This window comes from Arachis ipaensis, chromosome B2 (assembly GCF_059453495.1).
Source record: "Arachis ipaensis isolate K30076 ecotype BB chromosome B2, ASM5945349v1, whole genome shotgun sequence".
NCBI lineage: Eukaryota > Viridiplantae > Streptophyta > Magnoliopsida > Fabales > Fabaceae > Arachis > Arachis ipaensis.
The window spans coordinates 88,286,780-88,296,500 of record NC_142437.1 but is presented as its reverse complement, the minus strand read 5'-3'; the positions used below and the strand labels follow the sequence as shown (position 1 = coordinate 88,296,500).

The following is a 9,721-nucleotide window of genomic DNA, read 5'->3' as shown; positions in this document are numbered from 1 at the left end:
TTTTGAATTTTTTTTAATCCAATTTTTATGACAACCGAGTACCAATACCACTAAAATGAAATGAGGCAAACCAATAATTAACAAACAAGAGATTCAGATAAAGATGTTTAAAACATCTTTAAATAAAGACGTTTTATTTTGTTTATTAAATAAATTATTATGTATTAAATATTTTGTATGTGATATAAATTCAAAGTGTTATTTTTATTAAAAATATTATTGTATTCTTAAAATTGTTATTTTGATTTTAACATCAATTTTTTAATTTATTTAAAATTTAAATTTTTAATAAAAAAATTATCAGAGGATTGTTTTACTTTTTATAATTTTATAATATTATTTTTCTTTTTTCATTTTATTATCATTTTGATACTTTTTTTATTTAACAAAATTAATACTTTTTTACAAGTTGAATTTTTATTTACTATTTTTATAATTCTTTTAATATTTTTTTATTTTTGAAGATCTATATTTTAATCTAGTAAATTTTATTTATTTTTAAATTTTTTGAATATTATTGTAAAATTGAGAGATAATTTAAAAACTAAATCTTTTATAGCAAATAATTTTTCAATGGCAAAAAAAATAATAATCCTCAATATAAGATGATGTAATTTTATATATAAAAAAATTTTCAATATCAATAGTTTTAAACAAAATTGAATATGGTATTGTTCTAATTATTACTATTTTTCTTTTAAAAAAATAGAACAACAAAAGTCGCAAATATTTGTCATCTGATGTCCGTTTCTATCACTGGATGATCTCCTAATATCAAAAGGAGTAGTAAACTTGCTTTTAGAAAATTGAGTAGAAATTTTAATAATGCACATCACATAATAAAGACGGAAATGACAAACAAATTTCAATAAAGTTAATTAAGCATCAAAATGATTAGATGTAAGCTAAACAATTTCATTTCGAAGAGCATCTAAACCTATATTCAATATTAACGAATATTATTCCCATCTAGACCTATATTCCTAACAAATGAATTTACTATAAAATTATTTTTAAATTAAAAAATTAAAGAAGCTAACAAGTACTTTGAGAATTCCTCCCTCTTTCATCATCAGTAGGTATACTTTCCTCGTATCAAATAATTGTTGCAACTTAAACTCTAGACTAGTAACCTTTTGATGCGAATTATATAAGTTGGATTCCAAATTATAATATTTTTCTATAAAATAGCATTAGCGTAGTAGTCAAAGAAGATTCAGCTGAATTAGTAAAAATAAACATCCCATTAAGCTAACTTCTAATATTTCTATAGGTGTTCGTAGGTATAGCCGATGAGCGGATATTTTATACGCTTTTTGGCATTGTTTTCATATAGTTTTCATTATGTTTTGTTTAAGTTTTATTAAGTTTTTATAGGTTTTAGTGAAAAATTCATATTTTTGGATTCTACTTTGAGTTTGTGTGTTTTCATGCAATTTCAGGTATTTTCTGGCTGAGATTGAGGAGTTCGAGCAAAAGTCTGATTCAGAGGCAGAGAAAGCACTGCAGATACTGTCAGGATCTAACCTCCGTGCACTCAAAAGAGCTTTTCGGGAGCTATAAAAGTCCAAATGACACGCTCTCAACGGCTATGGAAAGCTAACATCTAGAACTTTCCAGAAATACTTAATAGTCCATACTTTGGTTAAGAATTGAAGGCCCAAAACTGGCGTTCAATGCCAGCCACTAGCCCCATTCCTAGCGTCCAGCGCCCACAGGGGAGCAATTAGAGTTCAACGCCCAAAAGGGGGTTCCTAGCCAGCGTTCAATGCCCCAAGGGACACTAGCGCATGGGAGACACTCAATCTCAGCCCAAACACTCACCAAGTGGGCCCCAAAAGTGGATTTTCGCACTACCAACCTAGTTTATCTAAATTTTGTAATCCTTAGTCATTAGATTAGTATATATAGGAGAAGGATCACCCTTGTTGAGGGTTCCACCAATCTTCTCCCTCCCCCATTCGAATACTTTACTACTTTTGTACAGTATGAATCACTAACCTCCTAAGTTAGGGTTAGAAGCTCTGTTGAGTTTCATGAATTAATAATATTACTGTTCTATTTTCAATACAATTTTGATTCTATTCTCTTATACATTCTCGTTCTTTATCTCATGAATTGAGGGTGACCCGTGACGATCACCCTTGTTCTACTTGGGTTCTGTGCGATTCCTGACCCGGATAGCGTTGAACTAAATATAGAGTTTGCATTGCGGATTCGTATAGAGCATCTGAGCAACTTTGGATATGTGACATATAATCTCATTGTCTATGGGTGTGTGAGGTTTTTGTGGCGCTAAGGCTAGATTCAGAGAAGCAACCCTCTCTGATTCGGAAGATCTGCCTTGTCTGTAGCACCTTGAGTAGGATTGTGAAGGTGAGTGGCTTGCTTAGAGCTTCATCTTCTGCTACAGTGAGAAGCCTAGAGGTGATTTGATTAGAGGACATGAGTCATCTCAACGTGGTAGATTGCTGTAGTAGCGGAAGTTAACTTGATGAGAAGACATGAGTTAATCACTTACGGCTGCCATGAATAAATCAGAAAGCTCTTGAGATAGACAGTAAGAAAAGTTAATCCGAAAAGACAAAGAATCTCCTAAGCCTTAACTATTCGTCCATAACTGTTTTCACAAATCAATCCGGTATTTCTATCTTTATTTATTTTATGCATTTTCCGTGACAAACTATATTTTCTATCCTCCTAACTAAGATCTGCAAGGTGTCCACTGCTTGCTCAAAACAACAATCCTCGTAGGATCGACCATGACTCACCTCAGGTATTACTTGGACGACTGGTGCACGAAATTGTGATGTCCAGGCTCAAACAATCCCTGGCAACATGAGCAACTTGGTACGCGTAATCGTGATTATACTTTAATTCTGTAAAATTCATGGCTCTTTCTTTCCCTGGCAATGGCGCCAAGAACATGGTGCCAATACCACGGTTCACAACTTCGATACAACTAACCAGCAAGTACACTGGGTCGTCCAAGTAATACCTTACGTGAGTAAGGGTCGAATCCCACGGAGATTGTTGGTATGAAGCAAGCTATGGTCACCTTGCAAATCTCAGTCAGGCGGATATAAATTGATAATGATGTTTTCGAATAATAAATAATAGGATAGGGGTAGAGATACTTATGTAAATCATTGGTAGGAATTTCAGATAAGCGAATGGAGATGCTTTTCGTTCCTCTGAACCTCCGCTTTCCTGCTATCTTCATCCAATCAGTCTTACTCCTTTCCATGGCTGGCTTTATGCAAGGGCATCACCGTTGTCAGTGGCTACATCCCCTCCTCTCAGTGAATAATATGCTCACACACCCTGTCACGGCACGGCTATTCATCTGTCGGTTCCCGATCATGCTGGAATAGGATTCACCCTCCTTTTGCGTCTGTCACTAACGCCCAGCACTCGCGAGTTTGAAGCTCGTCACAGTCATTCAATCATTGAATCCTACTCGGAATACCACAGACAAGGTTTAGACCTTCCGGATTCTCTTGAATGCCGCCATTATTCTAGCTTACGCCACGAAGATTCTGGTTAGGAGATCTAAGAGATATTCATTCTAGCTTTATTTCATGTAGAACGGAGGTGTTTGTCAGGCACGTGTTCATAGGGGAGATGGTGATGAGCGTCACACATAATCATCACCTTCATCACGTTCTTGGGTGCGAATGAATATCTTAGAAGCGAAATAAGATGAATTGAATAGAAAACAGTAGTATCTTTGAGGAACAGCAGAGCTCCACACCTTAATCTATGGAGTGTAGAAACTCTACCGTTGAAAATACATAAGTGATAGGTCCAGGCATGGCCGAATGGCCAGCCCCCCTGATCTAAGAACCAGGCGTCCAAAGATGGTCAAAAAGACGCCTAATACACTAGTAAAAGGTCCTATTTATAATAAACTAGCTACTAGGGTTTACATGAGTAAGTAATTGATGCATAAATCCACTTCCTGGGCCCACTTGGTGTGTGTTTGGGCTGAGCCTGAGTGTTGCACGTGCAGAGGCCATTTGTGGAGTTGAACGCCAGTTTCTGTGCCAGTTTGGGCGTTCAACTCTGGTTTTGGATCCTTTTCTGGCGCTGGACGCCAGATTTGGGCAGAAGGCTGGCGTTGAACGCCAGTTTACGTCATCAATTCTTGGCCAAAGTATGGACTATTATATATTGCTGGAAAGCCCTGGATGTCTACTTTCCAACGCAATTGGAAGCGCGCCATTTCGAGTTCTGTAGCTCCAGAAAATCCACTTTTAGTGCAGAGAGGTCAGAATCCAACAGCATCAGCAGTCCTTTTTCAACCTCTGAATCTGATTTCTGCTCAAGTCCCTCAATTTCAGCCAGAAAATACCTGAAATCACAGAAAAACACACAAACTCATAGTAAAGTCCAGAAATGTGAATTTAACATAAAAACTAATGAAAACATCCCTAAAAGTGACTAGATCCAACTAAAAACATACTAAAAACAATGCCAAAAAGCGTATAAATTATCCGCTCATCACAACACCAAACTTAAATTGTTGCTTGTCCCCAAGCAACTGAAAATCAAATAGGATAAAAAGAAGAGAATATACTATAAATTCCAAACTATCAATGAAACATAGCTCCAATCATATGAGCGGGACTTATAGCTTTTTGCCCCTTGAATAGTTTTGGCATCTCACTTTATCCATTGAGGTTCAAAATGATTGGCATCTATAGGAACTTCAGATTTCGAATAGTGTTATTGACTCTCCTAGTTCAGTATGATGATTCTTGAACACAGCTTCTTTATGAGTCTTGGCCGTGGCCCTAAGCACTTTGTTTTCCAGTATTACCACCGGATACATAAATGCCACAGACACATAATTGGGTGAACCTTTTCAGATTGTAACTCAGCTTTGCTAAAGTTTCCAATTAGAGGTGTCCAGGGTTCTTAAGCACACTCTTTTTTTGCTTTGGACCTTGACTTTAACCGCTCAGTCTCAAGTTTTCACTTGACACCTACACGCCACAAGCACATGGTTAGGGACAGCTTGGTTTAGCCGCTTAGACCAGGATTTTATTCCTTTAGGCCCTCCTATCCACTGATGCTCAAAGCCTTGGGATCCTTTTTATTTGCCCTTGCCTTTTGGTTTTAAGGGTTATTGGCTTTTTCTGCTTGCTTTTTCTTTTTCTTTCTATTTTTTTTCCGCCCTTTTTTTTTTCTGCAAGCTTTGTTCTTTGCTGCTTTTTCTTGCTTCAAGAATCATTTTTATGATTTTTCAGATTATCAAATAACATTTCTCCTAGTCATCATTCTTTCAAGAGCTAACATATTTAACATTCTTAAACAACAACTTCAAAAGACATATGCACTGTTCAAGCATACATTCAGAAAACAAGAAGAATTGTCACCACATCAATATAATTAAGCTAAGTTCAAGGATAAATTCGAAACTCATGTACTTCTTGTTCTTTTGAATTAAAACATTTTTCATTTAAGAGAGGTGATGGATTCATAGGACATTCATATCTTTAAGACAAAGTTACTAACTACTAATGATCATGTAATGAAGGCACAAACATAGATAAGCACATAATATAGAAAACAAAAAACAGAGAAAGCAAGAACAAGGAATGAATCCACCTTAGTGATGGTGGCGTTTCCTTCTTGAGGAACCAATGATGTCCTTGAGCTCTTCTATGTCTCTTCCTTGTCTTTGTTGCTCCTCCCTCATTGCTTTTTGATCTTCTCTTATTTCATGAAGCATGATGGAGTGCTCTTGATGTTCCACCCTTAGTTGTCCCATATTGGAACTCAATTCTCCTAGGGAGGTGTTGATTTGCTCCCAATAGTTTTGTGGAGGAAAGTGCATTTGAGGCATCTCAGGGATCTCATGGAAATGAGCTTCTTGTGCCTCTTGAGCTCCATGGCTGGGCTCTCTAGCTTGCTCCATCTTTTTCTTAGTGATGGGCTTGTCCTCTTTGATGAGGATATCTCCCTTTATGTCAATCCCAGCTGAATTGCATAGGTGGCAGATGAGGTGAGGAAAGGCTAACCTTGCCATAGTGGAGGACTTGTCAGCCACCTTGTAGAGTTCTTGAGGTATAATCTCATGAACTTCCACCTCTTCTCCAATCATGATGCTATGGATCATGATGGCCCGGTCTATAGTAACTTCAGACCGGTTGCTAGTGGGAATGATTGAGCATTGAATAAACTCCAACCATCCTCTAGCTATAGGCTTGAGGTCCAATCTTCTTAGTTGAACCGGCTTGCCTTTGGAGTCAATCTTCCATTGAGCTCCTTCTACACATATGTCCATAAGGACTTGGTCCAACCTTTGATCAAAGTTGACTCTCCTTGTGTAGGGGCGTGCGTTCTCTTCCATGTATGGCAAGTTGAACGCCAACCTCACATTTTCCGGACTAAAATCTAAGTATTTCCCCCGAACCATTGTAACATAGTTCTTTGGATCCGGGTTCTTACTTTGATCATGGTTCTTGGTGATCCATGCATTGGCATAGAACTCTTGAACCATTAGGATGCCGACTTGTTGGATGGGATTTGTTAGAACTTCCCAACCTCTTCTTTGAATTTCATGTCGGATCTCCGGATACTCATTTCTTTTGAGTTTAAAAGGGACCTCAGGGATCACCTTCTTCTTGGCCACAACATCATAGAAGTGGTCTTGATGGGCTTTGGAGATGAACCTTTCCATCTCCCATGACTCGGATGTGGAAGCTTTTGTCTTCCCTTTCCCTCTTCTAGAGGATTCTCCGGTCTTGGGTGCCATCAATGGTAATGGAAAAACAAAAAAAGCTATGCTTTTACCACACCAAACTTAGAATATTGCTCGCCCTCGAGCAATAAACAAAAGAATAAAAGAGGAAGAAGAAATATGGAGAGGGAGAGGGAGATGTGGATTCGGCCAAGGAGAGTGTAGAGGGGTGTGTTGTGTGAATTTGATGAAGAATGGAGGTCTTTATATAGGGAAGGGAGGGGGGTTAAGGTTCGGCCATATGGGCGGGTTTGGGTGGGAAATTGGTTTTGAATTTTGAAGGTAGGTGGAGTTTATGAGGTAGGTTTATGGGGAAGAGTGGATGGATGTGAGTGGTGAAGAGGTGATGGGGAAGAGAGTTTGAGGTGATTGGTGAAGGGTTTTTTGGGGAAGAGTGTTTATGGGGTTGTGTGAAAGAGAGTGGTGAGAAGAAGTGAGTGGAGGTAGGTGGGGATCCTGTGGGGTCCACAGATCCTGAGGTGTTCAAGGATTTACATCCCTGCACCCATTAGGCATGTAAAAATGCCTTTGTACCCAACTCTGGGCGTTCAGCGCCAGGTTGGTGGCCATTTTGGGCGTTCAACGCCCATCTGTGTGCCATTTCTGGCGTTGAACGCCAGAACCATGCCTGTTCTGGCGTTCAGCGCCCAGAAGCTACCCATTTTGGGCGTTCAGCGCCAGAACCATGCTCTGTTCTGGCGCTGAACGCCAGACAGATGCTCCTCCAGGGTGTGATTTTTCTTCTGCTGTTTTTGATTCTGTTTTCAATTTTTATATTTATTTTGTGACTCCACATGATCATGAACCTAAGAAAACATGAAAAATAATAAAAATAAGAATTAGATAAACATTGGGTTGCCTCCCAACAAGCGCTTCTTTAATGTCAATAGCTTGACAGTGGGCTCTCATGGAGCCTCACAGATGGGCAGAGCTTTGTTGAAACTTTCCAACACCAAACTTAGAGTTTGGATATGGGAGTTCAACACCAAACTTAGAGTTTGGTTGTGGCCTCCCAACACCAAACTTAGAGTTTGACTGTGGGGGCTCTGGTTGACTCTGCTTTGAGAGAAGCTTTTTCTGCTTCCTCTCCATGGTTGCAGAGGGAGATCCTTGAGTTTTAAACACAAGGGAGTTATCATTCCATTGAAGGAATATTTCACCTCTGTCAACATCAATCACAGCTCTTGCTGTGGCCAGGAAAGGTCTTCCCAGGATGATGGATTCATCCTCTTCCTTTCCAGTATCCAGGACTATGAAATCAGTAGGTATGTAAAGGCCCTCAACCTTTACTAATACATCTTCTACTTGTCCATAAGCCTGTTTTCTTGAGCTGTCTGCCATCTCTAGTGAGATTTTAGTAGCTTGCACCCCATAGATTCCCAGTTTCTCTATTACAGAGAGGGCCATGAGGTTTATTCCTGAACCAAGGTCACACAGAGCCTTGAAGATCATGGTGCCTATGGTACAAGGTATTATGAACTTTCCAGGATCCTGTCTCTTCTGAGGCAATGTCAGTTGATCCAGATCACTTAGTTCATTGATGAACAAGGGAGGTTCAACTTCCCAAGCATCAATGCCAAATAATTTGGCATTCAGCTTCATGATTGCACCAAGAAACTTGGCAGTTTGCTCTTCAGTGACATCCTCATTCTCTTCAGAAGAGGAATACTCATCAGAGCTCATGAAGGGCATAAGGAGGTTCAATGGAATCTCTATGGTCTCTAGATGAGCCTCAGAGTCCTTTGGTTCCTCAGAGGGAAGCTCCTTATTGATCACTGGACATCCCAGGAGGTCTTCCTCCTTGGGATTCACGTCCTCTCCTCTCCTCACAGGTTCGGCCATGGCGCTTATGTCAATGGCCTTGCACTCTCCTTTTGGGTTCTCTTCTGTATTGCTTGGGAGAGTACTAGGAGGGATTTCAGTGATCCTTTTACTCAGCTGGCCCACTTGTGCTTCCAGATTTCTAATGGAAGACCTTGTTTCATTCATGAAACTTACAGTGGCCTTAGATAGATCAGAGACTAGATTTGCTAAATTAGAAGCATTTTGTTCAGAGTTCTCTGTCTGTTGCTGAGTTGATGATGGAAAAGGTTTATTATTGTTAAACCTATTTCTTCCACCATTATTAAAGCCTTGTTGGGGCTTTTGATCCTTCTATGAGAAATTTGGATGATTTCTCCATGTTGAGTTATAGGTGTTTCCATAAGGTTCACCTAAGTAATTTACCTCTGCTATTGCAGAGTTCTCAGGATCATAAGCTTCTTCTTCAGAAGATGCCTCTTGAGTACTGTTGGATGCAGCTTGCATTCCATGCAGACTCTGAGAGATCATATTGACTTGCTGAGTCAATATTTTATTCTGAGCCAATATGGCATTCAGAGTATCAACTTCAAGAACTCCCTTCTTCATAGGCGTCCCATTACTCACAGGATTCCTTTCAGAAGTGTACATGAACTGGTTATTAGCAACCATGTCAATGAGTTCTTGAGCTTCTGCAGGCGTTTTCTTTAGGTGAATGGATCCACCTGCAGAAGTGTCCAGTGACATCTTTGATAGCTCAGATAAACCATCATAGAATATATCCAGGATGGTCCATTCTGAAAGCATGTCAGAAGGACACTTTTTGGTCAACTGTTTGTATCTTTCCCAAGCTTCATAGAGGGATTCACCTTCTTTCTGTCTGAAGGTTTGAACATCAGCTCTAAGCTTGCTCAGCTTTTGAGGAGGAAAGTACTTGGCTAAGAAAGCCGTGACTAGCTTATCCCAAGAGTTCAGGCTGTCTTTGGGTTGAGAATCCAACCATAATCTAGCTCTGTCTCTTACAGCAAAAGGGAAAAGCATGAGCCTGTAGACTTCAGGATCTACTCCATTAGTCTTAACAGTATCACATATCTGCAAGAATTCAGTTAAGAACTGAAAAGGATCTTCAGATGGAAGTCCATGAAACTTGCAGTTCTGCTGCATCAGAGAAAC

The 9,721-nt window shown here is 39.3% G+C and overlaps 1 non-coding gene across 1 annotated transcript; it reads left to right on the top strand.

Moving 5' to 3' along the window:
- The first annotated feature begins 9,349 nt into the window (after positions 1-9,349).
- On the top strand, positions 9,350-9,457 carry LOC148574747 (small nucleolar RNA R71). The gene has a single exon (XR_015905716.1). It is a non-coding gene; the product is annotated as a small nucleolar RNA R71 (small nucleolar RNA).
- The last annotated feature ends 264 nt before the right edge of the window (positions 9,458-9,721 follow it).